Source organism: Eleutherodactylus coqui, chromosome 4, assembly GCF_035609145.1.
Source record: "Eleutherodactylus coqui strain aEleCoq1 chromosome 4, aEleCoq1.hap1, whole genome shotgun sequence".
Classification (NCBI taxonomy): domain Eukaryota; kingdom Metazoa; phylum Chordata; class Amphibia; order Anura; family Eleutherodactylidae; genus Eleutherodactylus; species Eleutherodactylus coqui.
The window spans coordinates 75,438,513-75,453,445 of NC_089840.1; positions in this window are offsets into that span (position 1 = coordinate 75,438,513).

Genomic DNA, 14,933 nt, shown 5'->3' on the forward strand with positions numbered 1-14,933 from the left:
TTTCAGACTCTGTCAGGAGCCTCTGTAATGGATTCTGTTACATGTAAAAATGACCGGCACCTTATTGGAACCTGAAGGACCCTATTATAAGTCAATGGGATTCTTTGGGCAATATATGAATAGAAGCTGTGTAGGCAATACCACTCAGCTTCCTGCTCTGTATAGGGTGAAAGCTGGCCTGGTGAACAGCTATTGATTACCTATCTTGTAGGCAGGTCATCTATTTTTAAAGGCTTTAAACCCCTTTAACTGTTGGATATGCATTGTCCTCACTTGTGTAGAGCGAAATCAAGATTTATAAAAGGGGTTGCACAAAATCCAAAGAAAATTGGATGTGTTTTTTCAGAAACTGTGTCTCACCTGCTATGGGTTATGTCCTAAAATGCTACTGCCCCTATACAAAACTGCCTCTCTGTTCTCAGAGGCGTTTTCATGAACAGGGAGGGAAACTGAAGAAGAAGCAGCTACAGCAGTATAAGAGGGAGCTGGATGAGGCTAACTCTTTGCCCTCTGGCCCGGGTGAATGCTCCAATGCAGACAGAAGGATGAAGGGGGGAGGAGTTAAGATGACTGTTTATACACGTTGTGTTGAGGTTCTTGCCGTGTTTTAAACTCTTACTAACAATCGTACAGATGAACACTCTTCTGTCATCGTGTACTGTTTCAAAGAATGCCCAGGCTGTACAAGCAGACCTAGATGTGGCCCTGATGTTGGTGCTGCTGTGACTAGTAGTAGCTGATGGTGATGCTACAGTTCTTTGTTTTTCTGCAACACCCTTGGTAGGGTGCTGTCCTGCAATGTTCGCCTCTTCCTCCTCCCCTTGCAAACTGCTATCATGACTCTCCCTGTCTGTCCATGTTGGGTCAAGCACCTCATCTTCTTCCACCTCTTCTTCCTCTTCGTCATTCTTCTCCTACTAAGTGGACTCACAATGCACATCGGGAGCTGGCACCTCTGTTTTTACACCCGCTGAATACATATTGCCTGTGGAGGTCTGACTATGTGCACTGAACCACCCTCATCTTCCTCTCTGGAGGTAAAAAATGGCTAGGCATCAGTGCATGCAATGTCTTGGTCTTCTTTCTCTGGTTGTTTGGACTGCCCAGTTGACATCCATGACAGTGAGAGTCATGAGAATATGGGATGTGATGAAGAAGAGGGGGCATGCTCACGGCCGCCTGGTGCAGACTGACTGCTGTGTGCCTCCAACTGGGAGGAAGAAGAGGTGCTAATATTTGAGGCATGCCGTGTCATTCATTCTACAACCTGTTCTGTGTGCTGCTGATGTAATTCACAAGCAGAACTACTTTGAAGGAATGGCAGCAGGCTTACATTGCCTCTTGCAAAATATGAAGCTGTTGCTTCTGTGGGAGCTGCTTGAAGTGTCAACTTGGCCTATTGTAACACCCCAGAGGGGTACCCCAGACACTTGATTAACGTGAAGAGCTGGGAGAGTTAAGTGTTGGCTTGTCACGGCAGCACTTACTAAGCTCTGGTCCCAGAGGGATGACACATAGCCAAGCCAAGAGAAGGATTGCAGGCCACCTTCAACATTCCTAGGATACGGAATGCCAATAAATAGGATGATGGAGGTAGTAGTTATCACTTGTGACGCCACCATTCACACACACTGATATGCTATGTGGCAGAGAATAAACACAGAGTCTTGTGAATTGTACCTTGCATCCCCAGGAACGGTTAGGGCCCGGTATAAGTTTCCTTGAAGTAATTTAGCCAAAAACAATTGTTGAACATAATGCAGGTAAAATTCTTCAAAGTGTAGTGGAACAGAGCTCAGAAATCAGGGAGGATACACAGGATAAAACTGGTCCTACAGTTCAAGTTATCTGTACGGCACCGCTCCTGGACTGGGAGCACTCCAGAGGAGGAAGAGGGGTAAGGGTCACTCTGGCCACAATTATTTACTTAAAGGATTAGTGATAACACCCCATGGTGTTATCACGTGGGTGTGACTCAGTAGCATACCTCTATAAGGTGATCCTGGAGTTGGACGACCGTATCGGAAAACTTGAGGTTTGAATATATATACAGAATTACTGGGATATGCTCTCTCTTATGGTCTTAGGACTCACTCCATTCACATCCGGACTCCAATCGCTATGGGATATCTGTCCTCCTCCATCTTCACCTACATGGAAGCTGAAGGTGAAGGTGCTTTCATGTGGCTCTGTGTTTGGTAGTACTTTGGTATCAGACAAGATGCAAGCCCTCTGAAGATGGACCTGAACTCCTTTCCTGCTCTCAGTCACTCCTATTTATCCCTTCACTCACACCACATGACATGACAAACTGATACATCTACATGCAGGCAATGATTTTATTAAAGTTAACCTCTCAGGCGCCACAGCTGTGCAACACACACACTGGATATGACAAGACAAGCTTTGCACAGTACATCTACAAAGGACAAACATGTATAACATTTATGGAGCGGACCAGAATGGTGTTCTGGGCCACTACACTGTCATTTGCCACCTCCATTACCACCACTACGGAAAAGTCCTATATTTTTTTTTTAATCTAATTTTTTGTTTGTTTACTTTTTAGAGTAGTTTTATGTAACTTATCAGCTAACTTTGTAGTTTGCAGAAAACCACTGCTAGCTGCATAAGAACTGCAGCTTTGTAGTGGCTGGACTCCAATTTTGAACAATGTCTGAGCTTGCTGACCCACACTGTGTGTATTTGCTGTTTCCCTGTTTGGTTTTATTTTTGTTTTCTATTAACAAAAAAGCACTGCCAACTAAATAAGCCCCAATCCCTGGTAGGCACAATATGTGGGAATAGAAGGCCACAGAGTATATCTTGCATCTTTGTGAGCTGTCCTTGTTTGGCACAGCTTAATTAAATTCTCCCAACTGCTAGCTGCATAAGGTCCGCAAAAAAATCATAATAGGCAGCCTAGCAACTTTGTACAATGTCTGAGGCCACAAACGGAGAACTGCATTATTTTCCACATTACAAGGAGACCAGGATGCCAGCGTGTGGTGATGTGGATGTGTTCACATGTCCGTTTGCAATTAGGAATCTTTTCTGGTACTGGTGAAATCTACCACCATCTTGACAGCATCATATTCGGTCCTAGATGACGCACTTTTGGTTAGTTCCAGTCCTCCCACTCCATTAGTTAGGTAAATTGATAATTCACCTAAACTTTTTAGATTACAGACATTGTTTAATATACTCTTGTCCTATTAGATGGCAAGACCAGTCAAGAATTGTTTGAAAATCTACCTTGAAGACTTTAATTTTTAATGAAACATTTATCTGCGGTTCTTTAACCCCTTCATGACATGGCCTATTTTGGGCTTAAGGACGCAACAATTTTTGGTGGATTTTCTTCTCCATTTATCAAAAGCCATAACTTTTTTATTTTTCCGGTGACGCTGCCGTATAAAGGCTTGTTTTTTGCGTGGCGAACTGTAGTTTTTATCGGCGTCATTTTTGGGTACAGTGACTATATTGTAAAACTTTTTTTTTTAAATGATAGCAGAGAGAGAAAACGCATCAATTCTGCCATAGATTTTTTTAATTTTTTTTACAGCGTTAATCATGCAGCATAAATGACACAATCCATTTTTTCTGCGTGCCGATACGGTTACAACAATACCAAAATTCTTAAATTTTTTCAGGTTTTTCCACTTTTCTGCAATTAAAAACCCTTTTTTGGAAATCTTTTTTTTTTTTTTTTCTAAATCACTGCATTCAAAGTCCTGTAACTTTTTTTATTTTTTGATGTACGGAGCTCTGTGAGGGCTTATTTTTTGCAAGACGAGCTGTAGTTTTTATAAGTACCATGTTGGGGTACATACGGCTTTTTTGATCACTTTTATTGCGTTTTTAGTGAGGCAAAATGTTAATTATTTAAGCGTTATTTATTCTGTGGGTTTCTATTATGGAATTCAACCCTTGATATACAAAGGCTGAGTTTTGCACCAGTTCCATATTTAAAAGTTGCCGATCTGGCCATCGTGACATTCCTGCAGCAATTCCGCCATGTGAGAAGGCAGCATTTAAAGATATATTGTGAATTAGAAAAATCACCGTCAGCTAAAAGTATGCCACAGACTTCCACTGCTGATTTCATTGATTGCTCTAGCTCCCATTTTTGACTCCTTCAAGCAGCTGAAGACGGCTCTATATAGTGCATTTATTTAAATTTAGGAATGAAGCAGGCAAAATTATGGTCAATCTGACAAGATGACCTTTTGGTACATCAAATATTCCAGGCCTGAAAGACTAATTCGGTAAAATGCAGTCTCACCCCAAAAAATAAATAATATTTTCTTTAAATTTTACTCAAAACTATATACACAAACTCCGATACCCTCAGATATCTCAACAGTTATCCACTTCTGCATATCATTACCTTCCCAATCTGAAGAACAGTGCAGCCTTTTAAATTTACCAAAATTGCAAATAGAGATTAAAGAAACCATATCCAACTTAAAAAAACAACAAGGCCCCGGGGCCAGATGGATATACAGGCGAGTTCTTTAAAATTCTTAAAGACCAGGCGACCCTGGAGATTCTATTTAATGGATATATGCAGATGCACCCCATCCCATGCGAGATGAACACAGTCCATAATAAATTGCTCCCTAAGCCTGGCAAAGACCCCACTGATGCAACAGCTTATCCACTAATCTCTCTAATTAATACTGACCTAAAGTTGATGGCGAAAATTATGGCTGACCGCCTAGCCAATGTGATGCTGCAGTTGATCTTTCCTTTACAATCTGGTTTTGTGAAGGGCAGATTTCCTATCAAAAACATACGAAAAATCCTGACAATTCTTGACAATATTAAAATTAATCCATCAGTGCGCCCCTTTTAATTACTTTTGACTATAGATGCAGAACAGGCGTTCGATAACGTCTCGTGGAAATGGCTGGGAGCGGTGATGGGTAGGATGGGTTGTAGAGGGCACTTTTGTTCCTATATATGGAACCTATATGGCTCCCCACATGCACAAATATACACCCCTGGATTCTTTTCTGCAAGGTTCCCATTTTCAAAAGGGCACCAGACAAGGTTGCCCTCTCTCCCTGCTGCCTTTTAATATTGCAATAGAACCTTTGGTGCATATGCTGGAGGGAAGCGTGTATATGGAGGGGATCAAGATCGGCAATAAGAATGTCAAATGTATGTTGTTCGCAGATGATATCTTGCTGGCACTTGCGCACCCGCATAAGGTCCTGCCACGGGTTTACGCCTTGCTTAAAGCATTTGGGAAACAATCAGGATTCAAGGTGAACACTACAAAATGTGAATTACTGGATATTTCTCCGCGGGGTAGTGTGCACAATATGGACATTAAAAAGGTTCCTGTCACTGTAGTAAAAACCTCTATTAAATACCTAGGGATAAACTTAGGCAGGATTCCCAAAAGTCTATATAAGTTAAACTATGCCCCAATAATTCACAAAATTGCAAACGAACTTGACAGATGGAATAACTTTCCGCTATCATTTTTAGTGTGATGCCAATTGATCAATATGATTAGCTTCCTGAAGCTTCTTTACCCTCCACAAACTATCCCTCTCTTACTTAAAGGGCAGTACTTGGGAAAATTATACACCGCATTCTCCATGTTTATATGGTCAGGGAAAGGGAGAGCGGGGGTCTGGGCTAATCCCCCATAGCTCTGCTCTCTCTCTCCCTGCTATGGGGAAATCCTGAAGCCCTACAAGGCTTTATTTCTCTCTCCTCCTGGAGCAGCTGCGCTCTTTTTAAGTGAATGCTCGATTTTCACGCGCATGAAGCTCGAGTCTTCCGCACGTGAAAAATTGCCTGTTCACGCGTTTTTTAGTGCAGTATAGCAGCGTTTTTTTTGCGTGCCTATACTGCGCTAAAACCACGCTCGTGTGAATTAGGCCTAACACTTCCCCTGACAAGTGTCCTCACTGGACTTGTGGGGATTAACCCTTTCCAATCCACTGTCTGACGTCTGAAGACATTCTGATTGAAGGCTGTATACTTCCAATGTCAGAAGACATCCGGCAGGGTATTCTTACTGTATATTACTGGCCATTATGTTGTCGGGGGGCCTCTCCAGCATGTCCCATACGGGAGTACTGGCTCTAGCCTGCAGATGGCGCCACTATATAAAGGCAGAACGAGAAAGACCCCTAGGAAACCCTGAATCCAAAATTGGATTGCAAAGGGTTAACTCTCTGAAGGCAAACACATGCTCGAAGTTCTATAACCTGTATTAATGCACTCTGCACAAGCACCCTTCCAAGTGTTTATCCCCACATGTCCAATGAGCACACATGTCTGAGGAAGAGTGAGTGGTAGTGATGTCAGGGGAGAGGCCAAAAACCCCTAGTCAGGAGTGGGAGGGAGAGAGCTGACAGCAGTCACTGCCCAGTGCGACAGTCCTAGTTTCTAGGTTTTCCATGCTCTGAGCATGTTCAAAATGCCCTAAGTAATCTCTTTTCTTTTTTTAGGGGTAACTATTGCCTTCCTCTCCTTCCAGCCACTTCTGGTTCCCCCTTCCTTGCACTTAGGCTCTTTATAAATGTACAGTCTGCAGTAATGTAATAGATAGAAGAACTAGAGGGGATATGAAGCTGCAGTCTGTTTCCCTGTGTGTGTGAGAGGGGAGGGGGAGCAGCAGAGTAAATTAACTGGTTCAGCACAGCTTTTATTTCCCAGCAGGAAGAGGCACCCCCTCAAATGGAGAGAAAAAAACAAGCATTTACAGAAACCAGCAGAAGAAAAGAAGGGAATTAAAAGGCATTTATTGTCTACATATAAAGCACAGCACGCACGAGCAGTGGAGATCACAGCATTCACTTGTTTCAAGTTACTTTTAAAATGGAATTGGATTGTATACTCCGAGGAACCAACATACAGTTTATCATTGGAACTATCCCAGATACCTATGTGAAAGTGCAGTACAGCTACAAAATCCGTTCACTATGAAGGGCAGAACAATTGAGCAGCTGTTGCCACAGATTGACAATGTAGTTAAACCATTATCCTTTTATTAATGTTCTATACAGTCAAGTTTTACTAACAATTGTTCACTTAATTACTCTAAATTTTTATTTGAGTACAAAAAGGGCTTTAAATGGTCCCCAAAAGAAAAATATCCAATAAATTGCAATCAGTTAAATCAACAACGATAGGATGGGAGTTAAAGGGCAAATCACATTACTTAAAAGTTCATCATTTATTATGTTAATGGTTATTTTCAGAAATAATCATTAAAATCTGAATGCCGAGAGGGGTTATTGTAGATGGAAAAATAAATGAGACCGCACTTAATAACTAACTTCATAAACTTCCAGGAAGCAATTGATGTTAATTTATGCTCTAGATGTAATTAGCACAAGTATAATTATAATTTTAGTGCTGGTGAGATACCTGATTGCCTTACATAAGGTAGGACTGAACTGCAATTGACAATCATTTTGTATGGACTTGCTCACTAAGAACGTGCCGTACAAGGCTAGGATTTTATTACTTCTGAATATGAAATCTGTTTATTAATCTAAACGTCTTAAATTTTTTAAAACGGAAATATTTTAACTACTTGCAGCCGGTCCAATCTGCTATATATTTGTCAATGTCTGTTTGTTGGAGCATCACGCACAAACTGTACGACCGACTGACCTGAGATTTTGCACACAGTATAATCTCGACCCGGAGAAGGTTATGGGCTAAAAACAAATTCCGAAATGTTGTTGTCTTGACAACCTTATCAGCATTTTTTGTCTTTGCTTGAATTTTAATGCAGCGACCCCCAAATTTGCTTTCACCAATGGATTCTATGGACGCGATTTAGTATTACTGGTTATTTCCAACAAGTAATTCCCACTAGAAGAGTCAGACTGAGCGCTGGCAATTGGAGTTTCAGGACTGCTTTTTAGCCTAAGACTGAGGGCTTTTTCACACGGGTGTTAGCATTTTTACGTTCACCTGCTAGCGACTAGAGATGAGCGAGCGTACTCGGAAAAGCAGTACTCGCTCGAGTAATTTGCTTTATCCGAGTATCGCTGTGCTCGTCCCTGAAGATTCGGGTGCCGGCACGGAGCGGGGAGCTGCAGGGGAGAGCGGGGAGGAACGGAGGTAAGATCTTTCTCTCCCTCTCTCCCGCCCGCTCTCCCCTGCTCCCCGCTGCGACTCACCTGTCAGCCGCAGCGGCACCCGAATCTTCAGGGATGAGCACAGCGATACTCGGATAAAGCAAATTACTCGAGCGAGTAGTGCTTTTCCGAGTACGCTCGCTCATCTCTACTAGCGACGTAAAAAGGCATGAACGGGCGCATAAAACAAACGTTTGTGCGCCCATTCAGATGGCTCAAGCCTGACTTATATACACCAAGCCCACAATTCCATCAGGTGGGGGAAGACAGTTTAGCTCCGCTAAACTGTCTCCCCCTTGCTGGCACTCGGCAAATGGAGGAGGCAGAACAGGGCAGGAGCTAGTGTGTGGCAGCCAGGACTGGGAGGGACAGGAGCTTAGAAACCAGCTTCACCCCCTGTCCCGCCCCTCCCATTGCAAACAGCCAGCAAAAGGTGGAGAGAAGAGGGATGGAGTTTAGCAGTCACACCAAGTCATTGGCTCCCAAAGGAGTCTATGCAGCGGCCAACATATTCTGGCCAGAAAGATAGTTCCAGGACTATCTTTCTTGCCCAGCGTAAAAGCGCCCAGCGCCACAATGACGCAAACCATAGCAGATCCGCAAGGAAGATACTAGGTGCTGAGAGTCAGCATACGTTCACAAACATACTGCTTGGTGAATATATACACCCCCAACACAGACCAACCAAAATTCTATGCCACACTAATAGAACAATTACAAACTAACTTAAATGACCACATAATCCTGGGGGGAGACTTTAATGGCATACAAGACGACTCACTGGACAGAACGGGACCTTCCACTCAACCAACCTCAACCACGCATGCACTAATCACACTAATAGACCAGCTCCATGTGTGTGACCCGTGGCGACTCTCGAACCCCACTAGTAGAGAATACTCATGCTGCTCCAATGCCCATCACTCGTTTTCCCATATCGATTTCTTCCTAATATCAAATAGAATCTTTGACTGTCACCATCAATCTATAATTCACCTGATATCCCTGAGCGACCACGCACCGATCGCAACAACATTACAAATGGTCCCTTCTCGAAGGTTGTCACAGCTATGGCGCTTCCCCTCATACTTATGGGAATCGGAAGACTTCAGAGAATACCTAAAACTACACTGGAACAACTACGCAGACGATAACAGAGAACACATAGACAACATAGCATTATTCTGGCAAGCTTCGAACGCAGTGATGAGAGGCCATATCATAGGTTATGTGTCCCACAAAAGGAAAAAATTCCAAACAGAATTTGAGGTCTTACATGACTCCCTTCTGGCAGCACAAAAGGAACACATAAATTCTCAAAATGACAACTCATATCAAATATTTCTCACAGCAAAGCACCTACTGAATGCATTTGTACACACACACACACACACACACACACTGGCAAACACAACTGACAAAAGACAAATTTTACAGGTGGGGCAACAGGACAGGACATTTATTAGCAAACTTGGCCAAACAAAAACAGCCACACATACCAATATTAACCCTAAGACACACCAACGGAAACACCCTCACAACAAAACAGGTAGAGGTGACTCAAATATTATATGAATACAGATAGTCCCCGATTTGCGAACAGGTTCCGTTCCGGGAGCCCGTTCGCAAGTCCGTTTTGTTCGCAAGTCGAACAAATGGTATGGAGCGGGTGGATCCCGCTCCATACAACGTCGGTTGCCGGCTGTTCTTACAGCGGGCACCCGGTGGCAGCAGTTCCGTCGAGCCGCGCCGCTTGTCAGAACTGTTAACACTTTAAATACCGCTCTGACAGCGGTATTTAAAGTGTTAACAGTTCTGACGAGCGGCGCGGCTCATCGGAACTGCTGCCGCCGGGTGCCCGCTGTAAGAAACAGCCTGCACCCGACGTTCAGGGGGCCCGTACAGTGTCCCACGATGAGATCGCGGGACGCTGTTCGGTTGCTAGGCAGCCGGGGACCTCCTGAAAGGCCCCAGGGCTGTCTATGCAGAGTGCCCATCAAGCGCACGGCTTGATAGGCGCTCTGCATTAGACAGCCCTAGGGCCTTTCAGAAGGCCCCCGGCTGCCTAGCAACCGCGATCTGACCGGACAGGCTTCTATCAGGCTTGATAGAAGCTTGTCCGGTCCCTGCACAGTATGATGTAATGCCATAGCATTACATCATACTGTGCTGTACAGATAGTTCGTATCTAGCGAAATTCGTAAGTCGAATGTTCGCAAGTCGGGGACTATCTGTACTTTGAAAATCTATACCTGGCAGAGCCTGCCAACATACAAGAGATTCACAGTCTCCTAGAAACAATGAGTTTGCCGAGACTTTCAGATGAACAAAGGTCATTACTAGATGCCAACATACGAGAGGAGGAGGTTCGGGAAGTAATTGCGACAGCAGCAGGGGAAAAATCGCCGGGGCTGGACGGCTTCTCGACGGAATATTATAAAATACTAACAACGGACATAGTACCAGTGCTGACCCAACTTTACAACACAATATATACGAAAGACACCCAAATAGAGGACTTTGGAACCTCCAGAACAATCCTGCTCCCTAAACAAAATAAGGACCCGACAGACCCACGATCACATAGACCAATTGCACTACTAAATTGTGACTACAAATTTCTGTCCAAAATACTAGCTGACAGACTCCAGCTTATTCTCCCGTCCATACTGGATCCATTGCAAAAGGGCTTCACGCAAGGGCGTAGCGCTCTAAAAAAACATCAGAGCCGCCATAGCGGTGACGGTCGCAGCACAAAATCCTGAGAGCCCAACAATGATGCTTCTAAGTTTGGACGCCGAGAAAGCATGCGACAAAATGGCCTGGCCATTCTTAAACACACTACTGGGAAGACGAGGGTTTGGACAGATCTTCATGAACTATATCAATACAACGCAAACAAATGCCACCACAATCCTCACAGTCAATGGCCTTAACACCCCCCACATCGACCTATTTAGAGGGGCTCAGCAAGGCTGCCCTCTATATGGCCATTACTCTTTAACATATGAATAGATACATTACTTAGATTCCTAACGCACACAAAGCTCTTTACAGGGGCGTGCTATGGAGAAGTAAAGATAAAGGTAGAAGCATTTCCTGATGACCTATTACTCATAGTTAATATCCTAGGGAAACACTAATGCCCCTACTACAAGAAATCGAGAAAATCGGTAAACTCTCGGGCTACACCCTAAACCTGGACAAAACAGAATAACTGCTACTCAGAGGACTGGCTAAACCCCCATGGGCAACCCAATCCCCATTTAGGTGGGAAAAACACTCCATACAATATCTAGGAATTCAAATCACAAAAAGTCCTTCCACACTCTACAGCACAAATATTGAACCCTACGTCAAAAAATTTGAAATGACTCTAAATGTATGGAAGAACTTCACGGTCTCCTTCTTGGGGAGAATTAATCTCCTAAAGATGATAGAATTCCCACGTTTGCTATACATCCTACATTCACTACCCATACTCTTAAAACTAAAAGACATAAAGAAGATCAACTATCTATATAGAAACTTCGTTTGGGGGGGGGGGGGGACGACCATGTATTGCTCTTAAAACCCTACACAAACACAAAGACAATGGTGGCGCTAATTTACCAAATATACGGGACTATAATCTAGCAGCACAAGTGCAAATCATTCATGACTGGATTTACTCCAAGTCATATTTCACAAATGAACCACTTGAACAGACAATGGCTAACCCAATAGAACTACCAGGAAATTGCCAGGAAAAATCAAACACAACCCCTTGATACTAGCAGCATGGAAAGCATGGAACAAACTACGCAGAGACAGTCAAACATCACCACACACTTGTCACTAATAAACAACCCTAACTTTCAGGACGGAAACTCTCATAACATTTTTTTCGAATGGAGGACACATGGGATAGAATCAATAGACAAACTACTACACAAAAGGGAAAGACGAATTCTATCCTATGAAGAAATAAAACAAAAATACCCCGAGCTCCCGATTCCACTATTCTCATATCTGCAGGCCAGACACTACATCACGGGACTCATACCACAGCTCCAAGAGCTTGACTGGACACAGACAGGTGACACCTGGATCTCCAGGAAAACGGGAACACGAGGAATGATATCCAAACTATACAGAGCAATAAGAAATATGAGGGAGCAAGAGGACACTGACCCAGGGGTTGGGAGGTCGTCTCTGGACAACCCGGACCTCACACCTACACTAATCAGGGAATTAATATCTGCCGTCGGACAGATTTCTGGAGATGAGGCTGCAGATTGTCCACAGGTCATGCATCACCCCAATCAAGGGATTTCACATGGGAATCTATACCACCCCAAATTGCTTCAAATGCCAGGAACCAAACACCAACTTATATCACAGTCTGTGGACATGCCCCTTGATACAACACTTTTGGACCTGAATACGCGAATACACCATATCACACTTGACAAACTTCTGCGCACAAGAACCAGCCTGGGCAATATTCGGGTACCTAAACCCCAAGACATATCACTGCGCCAGGGGAGTAAGAAAGTTACTACACTTCATAGCAGCAGCAGGATTAAAAGCCATTCTACAGACATGGGTACAACCAATAGGCCCCCCATTTAGACTGTTCTAGGAGAAACTAGCATTCCTGTTCCAAATGGACTGGGCGGAAACATCACTATTTAAGGAAAAAATGGTACAAGCTTTCTTTGAAACATGGGGAAGCTTTATTCAACTAATGCCACAGAGAGTAAAGGAAAAACAAAAAAAACTGCTTCCACCACACCTATTGGTTCCAGGAATGAGTAGCGGTAGGGGATCTACCTGTTTAGGGTGAATTATTGGTCGTGCTGTGGCCGTGCGGGGCCTCCACATTTTCTGAAGATCTCCAGCATGAAGGTCAACAGACCAAATATGCTAACACCAAAACAGGTCAAGAGTTTGGTTTAATGCACATGTCCCCCCCCCCCCCCCCCCCCCCAAGCAAGCAAAGGACCTGTTTGGGAGAAGGACAACAGCCGCACTTAAAGTAGCAGCCGCTCGAGTAGCTGCAGCGCCGGAGCAAACTAACACCCGACTTGAGAATCAACTCACTCAACAAGCCGCCGCTCGACTAGCTGAGACGCCGGAGCAAACTAACACCCAAATCGAGAATAAATGCACTCGACAAGCCTCCGACAATCAGCATAGGTGTTCTTCGATGTATTTATGCGTAAGTTCTGATATCGTCTTTTCTAATTTAAAATGTCACATTTTGCGTAGCATGCGTTCTGTATCGGGTACCCGGGCTATAGTCTTTATATGCCAGGCTGGTCCATATAAGACACTGCAGAGACATTTCTTAATGTCTGCTGCTGCACAGAATTTGTGCAGCTGCTAAAGAAGAAGAGAAGGCGGCCAGTGAGTGACGTTTCTGCGAGCCCCGCACAGAATTAGAGCATACCGCGGTTTGTTTTCTCCACGGGATTTCGCGCAGACAAACCGCGGCCGTCTGCATAGGATTGAGTATTGTAATGCAATCCTATGCAGGTGTGTACGGGCAGAAACTCTGCGGGGAATCCCGCCGCGGAATTTCCACCCGTCTGCAGGCAGCCTAAGGAGGCTATAATTTCCCATGGGAAAACACTTTTTCAAACTTTATTTTTAACATGTTCTGATAACATCAAACAAAGCAAAAACTATAACTAATATAAAAATGGCATCAAATCAAATTTGAGTAAGGACGTCTGCATACGAACGAATTTGAATTGTGGAATTCGCGACCAGCACCGTGCAGACGATCCGCTGTAATAATCGCCATTGGAAGGCATTAACCTCCACAGCTTCGAGCAGATGTTCGGATGTCAATTGTGATTTGTTTTGAGTGGGAAAAAAAATCCCAGCATGCTCTATTTTAACGTAGACTGGCTCCATTGATCTCTATGGAAACGGTTGAACCGCAATGCACCCGCAATTACATTGCGGATGGGCGCGGATTTGTAGACGGATACTCCGCAGGTTGCTGGGAGACCAGATAACAAAATGAATAAAAGGAAACATGAATGCGGGGAAAAGGCAGTGCAGGACAGATTTTTTCAGAACGGCACGCACCATTATTCAGTGTAGTAGCCATGGTATTCAATACGGGCAGCTTCATTGCTCTCAGTATCAGACGCAACTCTTCAAAAAAAGTATTCTACACCAGCTAAGCCAAGAGAGCCGTATCCCGTTTGAAGGCATGGCTCTAAGAGCAAATGCAGTAGCTCTCACGATGACAAAAAAAGCACAAGAGAATTTTGGCTGGGTGTTTGCCTTCACATAAAAGGCTTGGGCAACTTTCTAAGGGGTTGGGCAACTTCCTAATGTGCTTGCGATTTTTTTTCCACGCGGATGATACGCTGTGCATCCACGTACATTTATGTGGGAAAACACTTGCATCTGCGATCATCCGCAACCATTCACAATTAAATTCCGCGATGAATTGCAAGTCTTCCGCGGTGGAAATCAGCTTGCGAATCCGACCCATTCATGTGCAGGCAGCCTCAACTGCTAAAAAGAATGAAAACTTGTCATTCATGAAGGGGGTGGGGGGAAGACTGGTCAAAGGAAGGCCTTGTGCAGTATCTACTGTTGCTGCCCACCTCATGATATAGTACACACCTAAGACGATATACCATACAGATAACTATACCATACAGTTTCCAAACAACACTGACAGACAGCTGCCAAGATACCATTCCCCAATCAATAAACTAAGGAATCTTGCTGTATCCAGTGAAGTTGCCTTTCCATCGTTTTGGCACCAAGTGTGGCAAACTTTGGGCTCCCCAACCATTAGGACTAGCG